Source organism: Pseudonaja textilis, chromosome 1 (assembly GCF_049901715.1).
Source record: "Pseudonaja textilis isolate UNSWEBS1 chromosome 1, rPseTex1.2, whole genome shotgun sequence".
NCBI classification, from domain to species: Eukaryota; Metazoa; Chordata; class Lepidosauria; order Squamata; family Elapidae; genus Pseudonaja; species Pseudonaja textilis.
Window position 1 is genome coordinate 236,257,978 of NC_141990.1, and position 17,460 is coordinate 236,275,437.

Genomic DNA, 17,460 nt, shown 5'->3' on the forward strand with positions numbered 1-17,460 from the left:
ACTTCTTGTTATATTATCTGTTTCTGCTTAAATCAATATATAGCAACATCAATGTAACAAGAAGTTGCATGCATACATAAATGAAATTTTTTAAATAAAAGTTTTATTTTTTTAAAACATAAATCATCTTCAGTTGGTTGGTACAAATCACCTGTGCACAATCTCTGCAGTCTTTCCTTTCCAATTTGCATTCATCCTTATATCATGCTTAGCAATTGGCCACTAAGCAAGCACCTGGTCATTTAGTGAGTAGCACATAAATTTAAGTTGCCAGCCACATGGCCACCTGCCTGGGCCTTGCCAGGGCCTCCCCAGGCCTTGGAAACTGGCCAAAAACACTTGCTAAGCAATTGGCCACTAAGTGAGCACCCGCTCATTTAGTGAGTAGCACTTAAATTTGGGTTGCCAGCCACATGGCCATGCCCACCCAGTCACATGACCACATAGCCATGCCCAATCAGCAAGCCACTCCCACCCCAGCCACATGACCACCAAGCCACACCCACAAATTAGGCCACGCCCACAGAGCCGGTTGTTAAGAAATTTGAATCCCACCCCTGACAAGGGCTATATTTACTCTCCACTCTTTTTCTTTTCCCCTCTTTTTGCCACTAAATATGTTATTGTATATATAAATATACATATTGAACCTGCAAATCAGAAATTCTACTTTTGAAATGGCCTAAAATTGCCACATCGAGTAGCAATCACAGAAAGAGTACAGCCTGTAGAGTACAGCTGTTAATCATTCAAACTTCCTGAAAATGAATCTAATTCATTTTTTAGAGAAAGAGACACTGCTGTGTTTTGAGAAATCATTCTCAGTAATATCTTCTAAACTGATGGTTCTCAAGAGCATCTTCTAAATAAAAGAACAAAGCAGGGGCAGTCTGTCTTATTCTTCATCTCTGAAGACAAGATATCATAATGCATACATTTGACCACTAGGTGGCACAGTTTCCTTCTCGTTGTTTTTGTCCATTGACAATACATTCTGCTCTTGATTTGAGCAGTTACACTCCCCAATTTGTGCCCTAAGGAGAATGGAAAATATAGCAGAACTATATCCCATCCCCATAGCGTGGGTGGATCCTAACAGGAAGTACCGGGGCTGTAGACCAGGAAGCCGAAAACATCCTGGAAGAAGACCTAGCAACCCGATTCTGCATTTTGGCAAGAAAATTGCTTAGAAGTTTCCCTGAGGTCATCAGCAGTTGAGTTCTTCTCTTTCTCATGACAATGGGAAAATTGTGTTGTGAATGGACTTTTGGCATTTATCCCTTGGCATTGGCTTGCAAGGATATCTTGTTTAGAATAAAACAAGCTGAAGAAACATCTTCTTTAGATCATAGTGAGGGGGCTTTGTGTGTTTGGGTTTCTACATCTGGTGAAAGGGTCAAAGAAAGTTAAACTCAGCTATTGCCTTCTAGTAGTTGACATGGTTTTATGGAGGTTACTGACCAATGTCTACATGACTCTTGATGTTTACAGCAGTTGATCAAACCATACAGTGATTTTTGATAAGTCTTTCTCAGGGTATTTACTTCAGTGTGAATGAAAGTTGGCAAAAATGGAAGCTTAAGAACATCATCTTAAACTCAAAATCTTGTGTGCTTTTTAAAATTAACTTTCCTAGTGACTTTTTCATATTTTCCTCACAGAATTTACTTGCGTACTTTTGATCATGTTCATTGAACATCATAAATTAATTTCAGTGTGTCCTGAATGTGTAGATTTCATGATTTCACAGGGCATAACCTAACAGTTCGAAAGCATGTAAATATGCAAGTAGAAAAAATAGGGACCACTTTGATGGGAAGGTAACAGCGTTCCGTGCACCTTTCAATGTTTAGTCATGCCGGCCACATGCTATGGAGACGTCTTTGGACAGTGCTGGCTCTTTGGCTTTGTAATAGTGATGAGCACCGCCCCCTAGAGCCGGAAACTACTAGCACATATGTGCAAGGGGAACCTTTACTTTTATGAAAAGTCAGAGCCTGCGAGCATTGCCCTGACCTCAGTGCCCCATTAAAAATATAAATCACTCTTCTTCATCCTAACTTACAAATCCTTTTTTAATCCAGTACATTTAAAGGACAAAAAAAGCTGCAAAAAAGTGTTCTGAGGAATCATTTCTAAGACTTTCTAAAGTCCACAGGTTGAACCCTGCATGCTATCACTCTTCTCTATCCCTTCCAGTCACTGAAAATATATCACTCTTTCTAAAACATTGCTAATATAGGCCCCCACATTTGCACCATTTTGTAGAAGGATTTATGAAATATTTTATTTAGCATACCTAGAAGTATAACTGATATAAAATTGTATATCTAGCTTTAGCACTTAGTTGTACAACTCCGTATCTTTTTTTCTAGACACCACTCAGAATTTCATCCATTTGGTATGAGGGAAAAATCTGTAGCTGGATATGGGAAAAAATGGATTTAGAGTCAGAGATTGCCTTTTGAAGTGTTTTTTTTTTTCATGTACACTGGGTCCATGATGGCGAACCTAGGGCATGCATGCCACAGGTGGCACAAAGAGTCATTTGTGCCGGCACGCGAGTTGCAGGCAAACCTACCTCACTACATGCGCACGCCTCACTGCTGATTTTCAGTGGGTTTGAGGCCTTTTTCGGCCTCCCAAAGGCTTGAGGAAGGCTTCTACAGGCTTCTGCAGGCTTTGCAGGCCAAAAACTAGGCCAGTTTCATCACTTCCTGTTTTTCCGAAAATAACAGAAGTGATGAAATGGGGCTAGTTTTCGGCCTGCAAAGCCTGCAGAAACCTTCCTCAAGCCTCTAGGAGACCGAAAAGGCCTCAAACCAGCCAAAAATCAGCTGTGAGGCGCAGTACAGGTAGGGGTGGCGGCAGGGGTGGTGGTGGTAAGTGGGGATTGCGTGTGCATGCGTGGGGGGGCATGCATTTCCTTGGTATGCGAGCACGAGCATGCAAACGCGTGCACAATTTTTGGCACAGGAACCCAAACAGGTTAGCCAACAATGCACTAGGTCGAGATAATATTCTGAGAAAGTTTTTGAAGTGTTATTTTTTTCAATATACACTAGGTGGTGCTAATGTGCTGAGAAAAGTTAAAGGAAGTGAGAGGGTTTTTTGTTTTTTTTAATAAGAAGCTTCTAGCAAAGGTTACTTTGTTCACTTGGCATTACACACTTCTGTAAGAAATCATCATTCTGCCCTCTTTTTCCTAATTTGCATTTTCATGATGAGGGTCAGTAAGAGCACTCAGCATCAATTTGTTTTGATTACAAGGTCCATAAACTTATGCATTATGAAAATATGCATTACATGGCTTGGTTGTTTATTAATTCTTTCTAATTAAACTTCATCTTAAAATATAGAAATGGAAGTGTGAGGGATACTGATTTCTGGATGTACTTCAGATTTATTTGCTACTAGGAAAGGAAGATTTGCTGGTTCAAATTATTTTAGCAAAACAGATCTCCATCCATGGTATCTGATTACATAGCAGGATTTCCGCTTTCTTGCTGATCCCTTCAATAGTAGAAATAAATTTTCCTATTGCATTTTTAACAATGCATGCTACACACACATATGGAAGAAGTATGAATACATTGAGTATTGTAAATTGTAACTGGGTCCCGAAACTATCCTTTTTTGATGCATAACTACACTGAATCTTATAGACGATGAATTAGAAGTAAAGCTCATAATAGCTAATTAGACCTATTCTGATTTGTACATACTACTTCAAGATTCTTCCCCATAGGAAACAGATGTTCTTCCAGATGTTGCTGCATTGTTTTAGCAGCTCTAGCCAGCATGGATGAAAGAGGGTGATGATTTAGTTCAATGTTCTCTGGAGAATCCCAGTACATTTTCACTCAGCGGAACTGAAACACTACCTTCTCATCTTTTTTTTTTTTAATAAAGTTTTATTTGGGTTTTCACACATACAAAATACAAGTAAAACATCTTTTTTGAAAATAGCATGGTCCCGGGTTGAACTTCTTTATATAGACACAAAACTCAATTTCATGCTCCTTTTTGTGTTCTATTCCATATCTTATACTATTCTACATTTTCTATATAGTTTTTCCCCTCTTTTAATTTTCTCAATTTTATTTTGATTATCTCATCTCAATTCAAATCATTATATTTATACTTTTGTCTGTTCTGTTTCAATTTCATATTATCTTTTCTCATTAAACAAATTTTCTCCTGTAGTTACTAATTGGAGTATGACACCTTTATATCTTTTAATTACATCCATCCAACTCTTATTTAAACTTCAATATATACCTTAAGGTTATGACCTTCAATATAATACATAATACATAACTTCCAATCGAATTCTGCTTGGTACATTCTTATAATACACACTATATCCTTTTTTTTTAAAGAAAGATTATAAATATATGTAATTATAAACCCTCATTCCATTCCAATTCAGTTCTATCATTAATAATCATTAAAATCTTAACATCTTTAACACTTCTTTTCAATTAAATATCATACTTCCTTAAAAACACATATAATCTCCATAATTAATTTTTCCCTTATTTCTCTTCACATATGTTTTATAAATCATTAAATATTCATTTTGTTACATTTATTTATTGACAAGCATTCCACTGAATTATGATAGATATTTTATCAGACATTTTAATCATACATTCTTTCATATTTTCTAAAATTATTTGTTTCTAATATAACAATACTATCTTATATACCTTTGTAGAATCCCTTTTTCCATTAAATTTTCACCCATTATCTCTAAACAGGCCCTGTTTCTCTATATTTTGTTTCTGTCCTTTATAACTTCTTTTCCTTTCTTTCTTCTCTCTCATCTTCTCCCTCCCCTTTTTACCCCCTTGTCTCTCTACTTCTAATTCTCTCTTCTGCATTTCCCTCTTCTGTTGCTTTCTGATTTTATACTTATTTTTCACACTATTTTTTTTTGGGGGGGGGGAGTTGTTTTTCCCAATCTTAAACTTTCCATTCTCTTTCCCCCCCTTTCCTTTTTTCCCCATCTAAGATTACTTGTTCATTAAAGATGGCTTCTTCTTTGTCACAATCTTCTTGTTCTGCAGGCATTTCTTGTTGTTTCCCAGAATTCCAAATCTCCATTTCTAAAACTGAAATACGAAGCCAAAAGAACCTCTCCCTTCTTGTGCATCTTCTTTGTACTTTTTAAGTTCCATTTTCAGTTCTTCTAAAGTGGAGCCATTTTAAACAGTTTAAACAACCACCCGATTGATTTTAGTCAATCAAATACAATAACCAAAAATCCAAAAATCATCAAGTAATTCAAATAGTCCCGAGTTATATCTTCTTATTTCTTTTTCCACTTTCTCTTCCTGGGGTTTTTGTTGCGATATTTCAGTTAAAATGTATATTTTGAAAGTCTTGTTGAGATTTTGCTGTAAGTTCTTTTTAATTCCAGGCAGTCTCCTCCCTTCCAGATCCTGCCCTTTTATTCTTTTTCTCTCCTTTCCTGTTTTCAAAAGCTTTTAACTATCCAGAAATCTTTATTATCCCTTTGACTTTTTATTGTCAGCATTAAATGCCTATTAATGTCAAAGTGGATTTTTTCCCGATTTCTTGCTTAAGTCTCTTAACTGTCAGTATAGGAAAAGGAGAAAAAAAAAAACCAAATCTTTTCCCTTTTCTCTCTCCTTCGCAGCTTAAAAATCTTCTTAGGGAACAATGTTATTGTTTTTTTAATAGTTTCAATTCCAGGGTACCTTATTTGTTACTTTTGCTGTTTGACCTGGTCAACCAAAACTTTCTCTTCTTATCTTCCTCCTGCACATTCTTTTCCGGTCAAGTTCTTCTTTGTGGTGGCCATTTATGACCACCGCTACAACCGCCTTCGGGAAAGGGAGTAATGGCCAGCTGGGGAGGAGAGATGCGGCTCTCCTCCACCCTGCAGGCAGTCTCCCCCCTCTTCACCACCTGTATGAGGTGGCTTAGCCTCGAAACCAGCTGGCTTGGGGCGCTCCAGTGGCAAGCACGGCTCGAAGCCTCTCAGAGGCAAGGTTTCGGTCTGTTGCCGAAGAGGCTCAAACCAGAAGCCTCTACCTTCTCATCCTTAAGCCATCAGAAAACAAAACTTGCTGTCCCTGTTACCAATTCCTATCTGTTTTTGTGGCCTCTATAATGGTTTGCCACAAGATATTTGTGTCCTGGTTTGGGATGTGCTAGACAAAATAATTGATTAAACCCCATGGCTTCAATGCCCTTCTTTCTCACATCACTGAGAAACCATCCATCTATCTCAATAGTGCTATGATTGGCAGATGGTTTTGATAGACGTTTGACAAGCCTGTTAAATAGCTTGCTTTTGGAGTGGAAGCTGCCTGGTTAACTGGGAATAGTCCTCTGGTTTTTCAAGGTAACAAACACCCTTACACCATCATTCAATTCTTTATCAGAGTTTTTGTAGGCAGAGAGTTTAGCATTCTTTTGAAAGGGAGCTAAACGCACACTCAAAACAAGGTAACAAACATCTTGTGAAAGGCTGCTTCAAGCCTATTAAAACAGTCACTACTCCCATTTATCATGTAGCTGCCTAAATTTTATTTAGTGTAACAAAGAGAAAGGACTAGGAGGTGACTTCTAATGTTTGAGGATACGTCACAGAGAAAAGGGGGTCAACCTACTCTTGAAAGCACCTGAGGGCAAGACAAGAAGTAATAGATGGAATTTTTTCAAGGAGAAAACCAACCTAGAACAAATTTCCCTGATAGAACAATTAACCAGCTTACCCCCAGAAATTGTGGGTATTCTATCCCTGGAGGTTTTCAAGAAAAGACTGGATAACCATTTGTCTGACTTGATATAGTCAGACCCAGTGGTGGGATTCAATTTTTTTTTACTACCGGTTCTGTGGGCGTGGCTTGGTGGGCATGGCAGGGAAAGGATACTGTAAAATCTCCATTCCCACCCCACTCCTGGGGGAAGGTTACTGCAAAATCCCCATTCTCTCCCCACCCCACTAACCTGCTTTCCAGCTCCATTCTCCTGTGCAGGGCAACAAAAGAAGACCCAGCCGATCAGCTGGGACTAAGGAGGCAGAGAATAGATGGCGGCAGGGCCAGTCAGAGGTGGGATTTGCCAGTTCTCCAAACTACTCAAAATTTCCACTACTGGTTCTCCAGAACTAGTCAGAACTTGCTGAATACCACCTCTGGTCAGATCCCATGCTTAAGCAGGTGGTTGGACTGGAAGACTTCCAAAGCCCCTTTCAACTCTGTTATACTATATTATGTAATGTTATTCCTGCCAGTTGGAGGACTTTAGGACAAGTTCTCCATATAAAATGTCTGGTAGCCTTAATTATATCAGAATCAGCTTTTATTTCTTTTGCTCATTGATAGACAAGGATTAATCAATATAATTCCTTATATTTTTCTAGCTGCAAATGCATACAGTCAACCCCAATGGTGGGGTTGAATAAAAGTATAATTCATGGTTTCTCACCAAGTCTTATAATCTGGGGAAGATGCTGAAAATTACATTTAAAAACCTACCTCTGGGTCTGCTGTTTAACAGCCATAGGGAGCTGCCAGCACTACAACAACCAAGACCTGTGTCCTACTCTTCTCCTTCCAGAGTTGGGCCAGAGGGGATCACCTGCATTCCCAGAGGTGGTATTCAGCAGGTTCTGACCAGTTCTGGAGAAATTTTGAGTAGTTCAGAGAACCGGCAAATGCCACCTCTGATTGGAGATTATACAGTATCCTGCCCCTGCTATGCCCACCAAGCCACACCAACAGAACTGGTGGTAAAAATTTTTGAATACACTTGGAATACACCACTGTGTATTCCAGAAAAGCATGCAGCATAACTCAAAGATAACAAATAAATGGCAGGATTTTTATTTTTAGCATGGTTGAGAAATCTTAGCATAACATTGTAGGAAGCCCCCCCCACCCCCAAAGAATGAAATATTTTGAGGATTATTAAAAAGGCAATAAATTATATTTCCCTAAATGACAAAATGGAGAAACGTGTTGTTTTAGAGGCAGGAAGCAGACTCAGTCTTTCTTAGTATCCTCCCCCCACCCCAGCAGATATTTTGTACCCATTATGAAAGACTGGTCCGTCCTAACTACAAAACAAAAGACCTTCAGCTCCAGGATGATGGATTAAGAACAGGACATGAGCCTTTGGGAGATAATAAGATTAACCCACTACCCTTTAGCCGAAGACACAGAGCTACATTGCACAATCTCCTAAGGGCATTTCAGACATTGCACAACCCCCTCAGCAACATCTCTGTATAAACTGTATAAAAATCCATGTACTGACCAAAGCAGGTGGTCAGCTGCCCAGAACCACAAACGCATGTAGTTCTGCTTCATCATTAAACCATTTTTCCAACCAGCCTCCCTGTTTCCCAGTTTGGAACTGAACCAGATGGATAGTTCTTCCAACAGTATCTTCCCCATTAGTCTTTAAAATTAGTTCTTTTTGGTGGTGGTGGTGGTGGTGGAAACATGGCTTTAACATCAGCCCAGATTTCTGTGGCTTCCCTGTGTCTTAGGGATAGGCTGAGACTCAGATGACAACATTATGGGGATATACAGTACAGGACAAAGACACAACCAAAGGATTTTGGCCATGGGAAAAGGCAAATGAAGAAAGGCCTGCCGGTTCCCTACAGTTGCTATTAAAGAAATGAGCTCAATTTGGACTTCCTGCATATTTCGTCTTCTATGGGAAGGTCCTTAATGACCTCTTGTGAGCCTTCCTTCTTCAGCACTCTGCAAGCCCTTGAAGCATAAGTGAGTTATTGTGCCAGCAGTGGAAGAGAGAGCAAATCCATGACGCAAAGAATGCAGGAACGGGGCAGGATGAGGGATGCATTCAGGAAAGCATATTCAACCTACTGGAGTGCCTGCTAAAGTCATCCCTGACCAGTCCTCCCTTGCTAACATTTTCCAGAAGTCTTGTGTATATTTAAAGTTGCATCATTTCCCAAAACGGCCCACCACCCTCCTGCTGCTTAATGCAGATTTGTGCTGTATTTATTTTGATCTTTTTTCTCTTTGTTGGTTATGATGCCATCCAGAAAGAATTTAACCAGAGGGTTCTGTCCACTTTCTTTTTCGTGTGTTTTTTAGTAGGTACTGTACTGCTATTCAGAGATGTGTGCAGCTGACACATTTGTGCCTAGGGAGGGGAGGCGGGAAATCCCATATTTTTGCTTTGCTCTTTAGGCAATTACTTGGACTGTGTTTTCAGAGATTGTTAGTGACTCTTAAACTGTTATAATTGATAGGATCCCTGTTCATAGGCTACTTCTAAGATCTGAATCACTCTATAGAGGTTGGATCACAACACAATAACCTAATCTGATTGAGGATGGAGGAAACTGAGAATTCAATGCTAAAATTTACATATTGTGCCAAACAAACACTCAACCAATCTTCAGTGGCTTGGTAACTATTAAATTAACTAGCCATCATGGTTTATTTCATAAAATATGGCAAAAGAGCCATGGTGGAGCAGTGGTTGGAATGCAGTATCACATGCTAATTCTGCCAACTGGTAGCAGTTTGATCCCGACAAACTCAAGGTTGATTCAGTCTTCCATCCTTCCAAGGCTGATAAAAGGGGGACACAAATTGTTGGGGACAATATGCTGACTCTGTAAACCACTTAGAGAGGGCTGTAAAGCACTGTGAAGTGGTATATAAGTCTAAGTACTACTGCTAATGCTAAATCAGTCCAGCCTTAGAGCCATGTGTTAAAAGGCATGAAATGTAATGCAAGAAGTGGCGGGGAGGATATCAGGGTTGAATGCTTCATAGACTTATATGTTCACCTCTTCTTGTTTGGGTCAAGAGTACCTTCATGGTTGGGACAGAGTTGGTAGAATTTAGCTTTATGTGGCTGTTTTGAACCGTGATATCATGGGGTAAATTTTCTTCCAAACAACAAAAACAAGTAAATGACTCATAAATGACTTTTGACTTTATTTCAAAAGCTCCCTGCAGATCATCAGTCCAGACTCCTTGGCAGCCAACTGGTCAGTGGGCAGATCAAGAGAAGGGTGAAATGGGATCTGTTGAAAGGGAGGCAATGAACTAGGAGGGTCACAGAATGAAAGAGAGCCGCCCTTTTTTTTTTGGCACTGGGTTCTGCCCAACACTGGCAATCATTGTGATCACCCAGGAGATTGCCCACAAAAGAATCCAGTTCTCAACAGCAACAAAAAACATGTTTCCTTCTTTGGGTGTATGTTGTTCACAGGCAACCAGAGTAGACTAGGAGCCTCGTTTTAGACATATTTGGAAGCCTGTAATGATTGAAACCCAATTGCATTTAATTTAAAAAACATTTTTTTTAAATGTAAGACTCCATCACACCAATAATCCAGAAGTGGTATTCGGCAGGTTCTGACCAGTTCTGGAGAACCGGTAGTGGAAATTTTGAGTAGTTTAAAGTAGTATTTGAAGAACTGGCAAATGCCACCTCTAACTGGCCCTGCCGCCATCTATTCTCTGCCTCCTGAATCCCAGCTGATCGGCTGGGTCTTCTTTTGTTGCACTGCATAGGAGCACGGAGCTGGAAAGCAGGTTAGTGGGTGGGGAGGGAATGGGATTTTGCAGTATCCTTCCCCTGCCACGCCCACCAAGCCATGCCCACCAAGCCAAGCCATGCCCACCAAATCACGCCCACAGAACCGGTAGTAAAAAAAAAATTGAATCCCATCACTGCTATAATCTCATCACAATGGGAAAGATATGATCATTAACAGCAGGTGAATCAAAAAAGTTAGGGTTTCTAGTTTAAAGTTTCAGTTTGTTCACTGAACCTACATCTGTCTTTAAAAAAAAAATCCCAAAGCCAACTGACAAACCATTATGTCTTTTCACAAATGGAGATTGGGCTGGGAACATTTTGTTGTTGACAACTTTGTTCTCTGAGTAACTGAACATTCTGTGTCTTCACACCAGATCAGCCAATCGGGACCAGAGCATTACCCCTGTGAGGAAAATACAATACAGGCTCTCAATGAAGAGATGGGATGACATAGTTCTTTGCTCAGAGAAGGCAGTTCTATAACCATGTGTCTCTTTCCCATAACCGAGTTGTTGCAGCTCTGAGGAAATTCCATGGAATTTCTTGCTTTTCCATCCCATTGGTGCAGTGGAAAATCAGTGGGCGTTTAAAGGGGTAAACGCTGGGTCATAGATGAACAGGGTAAAGGTCCCAAGGCCTCTGTTTCTAGACAATTTCCCCATTCTGGCTTGAGAACTCCTTTTTTCTTTTCTTTTTTTTCTTTTTTTGTACTATAGCAGAAATGCTGGCATTTCTCAGTCAGGAATCATTATGCTGATTGGCCGGACAATTTACACTGGTGACGCCAGAATACAAAAAAATCCTTTGTTCTTGATGTCAAGACATTCTAGAGGATGGGGTTTTCATGGCTGCTGGCCAGATTATCCATAAACTCTACCAGAATTTTGCAGGCTATTGGCTGCATGTTCAAGAGTTCTATCTTTTTTATATAAACAAATCCTAAAGCCTAAAGCCCAGATTCTGTTTCTTGACAGCTTTTTCCTTTACTGCTGATTGTTGAGCCTAAAAGGCAGACGTTGTCCATCATTTCTATAACTTCATTGCCAATTCTGATTCTTCTACCTGTTGTCATCAGTTTGGTCTTCTTTATGCTTAATTTTGTCCTATTTTTTTGTGCTCTTTACTACTTTAGGGCTTCCAGATCGTTTGTATATTCAACTATCAGAATGGTGTCATCAGGGTAGCACAAGTGATTGATATTCCTTCCGCCAGTTTTAAAACTACACACATCTTCTTCCAGTCTAGCTTCCCTTTGTGTGTGTATGTGTTTTTGTGTGTGTGTATGTGTGTTTGTGTGTGTGTGTATTCAGCATATAGGTTGAATGAATAAGGGGACAGCATACAGACTAGTCACAATTCCCTGGCACCAATCTGTTTCACCAAGTTCTGTCCATATTGTAACTTCCTGACTGTATATGTTTCTCATGAAGACAATGAGATCTTCTGGGATTTCCATAGTTTGACATGAAAGGCTTTTCTGTAATTGATGAAGCACAGCCTCTTTTTTTGGTATTGGAATGTAGGTTGACCTCATCCAATCAATTGGCCACTGTGTTATTCTTCAGATTTGGTTAGTACCTTGATTTATTCTTTGGTTGATCACCATATTTTAGAGGGTATTCCATTATTTAGAGGGTATTCCATTATTCCATTATCCTAATAACCAGAGTGCCAGGAGAAGGAAGAAAGCATGCTCTGGGAGGGTGGGCAGGTGGGCAGATGTCCTGGGGCTGCTGCACATGCATGTGCAGCAGCCACGGGACATTCGCCCAAGCTGCGCCGCAACCACCACGTGGTAGGGAAAACTAGGAGAGTGACCGGGGCAAGTGAGCAACCAGGGGACCAGGTCAGGGGCATGGCCAGCCAGGGGGTCACCACCAGTTCAGAGACACACGCCAAATCACTGCTACCGGTTCGCTCAAACCGGTGCGAAACAGTTGAATACCACCTCTGTCATGCTTCCTACATTCCATGTTCCTACTGTCATTCTACCTTTCAACTTTGGATCTGTTTTTCCTATATGGCAACATCAGCAACTAGATGCCTCAAAAGTTTTAACCTAGCACACGATTAGTACTCCAAAAGTTCCTCAGCTCTGTTTTACTACCTCTTTCCTGGCCCAGCTCTGACCTGAGGGGCCCATCATCTGGCACTATATTGTCAATCATTTTATATCTGCTACCCATGTGGTTTTCTTGGTAAAAATACAGGAGTGGTTTGCCATCTCCTACACAGTAGCAATTGATGCCTTTGCTTTTGTCACTAAAGTGATCATTTGCCCCTGGCATCTTCCTATGTTGCTGCTATCCAATCTAATGCCTGCTTACTTTAATAGGGCAGCTGAGATGACCTTCACACCTTGGATACATTGGAGTATATTCCAAATCCCTCCCAGAAACAACCCCACCAACACCATGATGAGGCAGCACAGCAGGACTTGCGGGGAGGGGAGGGGCAATTATAACATAGAGCGGCGGCCCCCAACCTTTTTGGCTTGGCAGCCTGGGGAGGGGAGCAGAGATGGATCTGTGTGAGTGGCAGGCATGCGCGGGTAAGCGCTCACACCTCCATCTGTATGAGCAGTAGGCGCACATGCCTGATGCTCGTGCAAATGAAGCTTTGCATGTGAGCATGGGAGGGGAGCTTTGCACGCATGCTCCCCCACCTCTTTCCTGGCCCAGCTCTGAATGGGCCACAGCCCGGGGAGTTGGGGTGGGGACCCCTGACATAGAGCCTAGATAAAAATATGTGTGGCAAATCTCAACCACCTCACCTTTATCTCATTCCATTCTGCTTCAGTTTTTGTTATTTTCCTATTAACTATTGTTATTCTTTAATACCAGGTATTTGTGATCCAAATGTGAAATATACCTGGTTTCCATAGCTCTGTTCAGGTTTTAATTTCACCACTATTATCTTATGCGAAGGTCACAACAATTATCATACCAGTCTTCAGTATGAGCACGATAAAGGAATGTGAAATATTTGAATGCTGAATATTTCCTTTGCTGCTGATACCCCAACATAGTGATGAATAGTGGCTCACACTCACAAGATTCACGTCGAAACTTGCTTTTACCTGAGATGTGACATATTACAAATGGAGAGGAAAAATAAGGTAATGTGAGGTGTATTGTGCCTGCTGGGAAAGCGTCCCACTTTTTGAGTCAGTCTCTGGCAACTCCTATTTTTCCTCATTTGGCTCTTTTCTTGGCTTAAGTTGAAGACTGTCAGTGAAATGTTTCCAGGGTCTTTTAGAAACTTCTTAAACCTCAAGTACATTTGAACCATTTTGTTTTTACCATTATGCATGTATAAAACCTGTATTAGTCAGAATGTTTATTTGCATGGACAATTCTACTGCACAGCTAACAGACATCAAAAAATAACATGGAAGAAACTCAAAGGTGAGCTACTTGCAGCTCACTCCCCAATCTTTTCTATTACCCCTAGTGTAGAGTTCAACAGAAAGGGCCTGCTCTAGATCCCATCGAATCCTGCCCTGTTTAATAAAGTTTCCATCTGAATGGCCCCACTCTGTCGGCGTTTTGAAGGGCATTGATACCCTGGCTCATCATCCAGGCCTTTGCCAAGGATGACTGAAGCCTTGTTTGGATTGTATGTATCTCTTTAGTTGGGTACCTTTGAGCACAAGCTGTACAGACTTGCACAAAATCAGCATTAGTGGATTCTGACAAATAGCTAAATCCATTTGTACAAATTACCAAAGCTTACTCTCTTGCCCCCTTCTCACCTTAGGAATAGCACTGTGTGCCATCAAGTCAGTGTTGACTTTTAGTGACCACATAGGTTTTCTCCCTTAATCTAGAGTCATATTGCTTCAAATTCTCCATGAACTGATTTAAAGAAACAAACCCAAGGCCTAGCAACTAGTAACTAGTTGCCCTGGGGAACCAGTGTGAAACCACAGTATGAGGCAATGATGAGACAGAGAGTACTTTAAAAAAAAAAAAGGCAGCTGAGACAATAAGAGACTCTTCAGCAGAATCAGCCCGAGGACATCCGTCATTAGATGAATACAATATTTTTGGCAAGCATTGGGGATTCTTTCCCAAAGCAATAGAGAGCAGCACAGTTTCCATCCCCCACTTTGCGGAAAATGAAAGACTAATTTCATTTTCATTTGAAAGAATGCGGACTTAATTAAAGGAATAGAAAGCGTATCAGTTACACTTGACCAAAATGGGAGACGGTTTCCAAATTTTATTCATAACAGCTCCTCAATCTTAAGGGTCCATTCCTAGCGAATATGTAAGACAAACGAAAATTGTAAAAAAAAAAAAACCTTTGCTGATTTAAAACAGATGGTTGGATATTTCTTTTTTTCTCAGCCACCAGCAAGCTGAAGTCCACATATCTTCAAACTGCTGAGGTTGAGAAACATTGCCTTCCAAGAAAGATCCATGTAATTCCAAAAGCTAATTTACATGCAAGCAATCCTTAACTTGAAACTGGTCATTTAACAACCACTCAAAATTAATAGAGGCCCAGAACAGGTGCTCTACAACCGTAAAGTACTTCTGGCTCTCATAAAATGTCACGCCGACCTCTCCAATAGTGTGATTTCATTTCAGGTACTTGACAGGCTCACCTTTATGATCAATAGCAGCATCCCACAGTCAGTTTACAGCCAAAAAAGAAAAAGAAAAAGAAAGAGAGAGAAGATTCCCATTCAGAAGAATGGATTTGCATGTGTGATTGCAGCATTTGTTTAACAGTCCTGTATTCATTTAATGGCTGTAGTAAATCACTTAATGACCCCCACAAAACAAGCTGTAAAATCAGGTCTAGTCATGTGGGTGCCTCAACTTATGACCGTATCGATTTACAATCCCAATTGCAGTCATAACCAAAGACTACCTGTATACATTAATTAAGAGTCATTTAAAAATGAGTGTCAACTTAAAAATATTTCTTTGGTTTTTTTAGTTGCCAGCAGAAAGGGAGTGGGGGAAAGTAGCTATGGATGTGTCTCATTGGAGAATATACATCCAGGGGGTGGGGGGGAAGACCAGGGTCAAGGGTGAAATGAATGATGTGTCAGAGTTGGCTGCAACCGGCGACATGTCAACTCCTAATAAATCAATCTTTTTTACTCTGAGAGATGTAGCTACTGACTTATGATTTGAATGGGGGTGCATTTTGGAGTCCTAACAATGGGTTTTGTCTACTTTGCACCTTCTTTTTCATGCTTTTTTTTCAACAGGTACTGTACTACTATTCAGAGATGTGTTCAGCTGTCACATTTGTGCCTATGGAGGAAAAAAAACACCCATATTTTTGCTTTGCTCTTTAGGCAATAACTTGGACTGTGTTTTCAGAGATTGTTAGTGACTCTTAAAATGGTAGCTAACAGTATCCCTGTTCATAGGCTCATCCCTCTAAGACAGGGGTGTCAAACTCAAATTCATTGAGGACTGCATCAGGGTTGTGTTTGACCTTGGAGACGGGCAGAGTATGTGTGGCCAGAGTGGGTGTGGCCAGAGTGGGTGTGACATCACTCGTGTTGGGAGCACCTGTGTGGCAAAAAAGCCGTGGTGAAGCAGTGGTTAGAATGCAGTATCACAGGCTAATTCTGCCAACTGCCAGAGGTTCAGTCCTCACCGGCTCAAGGTTGACTCAGCCTTCCATCCTTCTAAGGTCGGTGAAATGAGGACCCAGATTGTTGGGGGCAATATGCTCTCTAAACTGCTTAGAGAGGCCTGTGAAGCACTGTGAAGCAGTATATACATCCATCTAAGTGCTATTGCTATTCATTTCTTATTATATGAAGAAATGACTTAACACTTATCAGTGAGCTAAACTACCTAGTATATGAGACAAGATGTTCATGTTACCATACACTACTCCCCATCCCCAACAGTTTTCAGTAAAAAGTTGAAGTTGGGATCAAGAGATCTAGTTGGGTATGCCCAACATGCCTTAAAAAAATCAGTAAAAGATTGAAAGACAGCACTGTGAAATCAAAAGTGAATGGACAAGACATCAAAATAACCCAGCATGCTGAAAATTTTGTGATCCTACAAACATCTAATTTGGCTTACATTTTTCTGACTGCAAAATTAGATACTCTCTCCTAGGACTTGAAAAGAAAGAACAATTGCATCGGCAACAGGGAATGTTTTCATGATATGATTAGTGACATAGAAGCCAGTTCCTGTCATCGTTGATGCTTGGGGTGTGGGGTGCAGAGGACATTTCTGTGATATAATATCCTGTCCCAAGCAAGCCAAGTCATGTCCAGCCAGTTTCCTTTCTGCAATCAGTCTAAGCTGGGCACAGCGTCACACCAATTATATTTTCATTCCTTTTCATCTGAGATAACATTCAGTCAATGGAAGCCTTATGCCCACAGCAACTGCTTCTGAAATGGTTCCAAAAGATAAAGGAAGGGGAAATTTAGAAAGGACAGCTGTTCATTGCTAGTGTGAGTTTTACAAGTCACATGAGGTAGCTATTTGGGATTTATCTGATGAAAGGTGTACTTAATTATGAGCTATATTTATGCTGCCTTCCCCCAGCCTTCGATAAGTGACCTTACCAGGAATAAATTGGGATCTCTGATTGTGGATGTCATGAAAAAGTTGCAAACTGCTAGTTAGTTTTTATTTAATGCTGTTGTAGAAGTCACTGCTACTGTGAAATAAACTAGCCCAAATATCTTGACATGGAAGGGGCACTGTTCTGATTTTTTACATCTGTCAGCTAAGGAACTGACCCTGAGCTCACCCTTCATTCTGACACAAAAGCCTGATTCAAACTAACTTCTAAACAAGTTTTAGACCACAACTTTTCATAATATCCTTTAGAATCCAAGCAGTACAGGTTGGATTACAAGTTTCCTTTTGACTTATTCGGTGCAGT

General features: G+C 40.4%; 1 protein-coding gene across 1 annotated transcript in view; it reads left to right on the top strand.

Annotated features, from left to right (window-relative positions):
- SLC67A1 (solute carrier family 67 member 1) overlaps nt 1-17,460 on the top strand; it is an 84,797-nt gene that overhangs the window by 15,983 nt on the left and 51,354 nt on the right. The gene's annotated exons all lie outside the window — the stretch shown is intronic.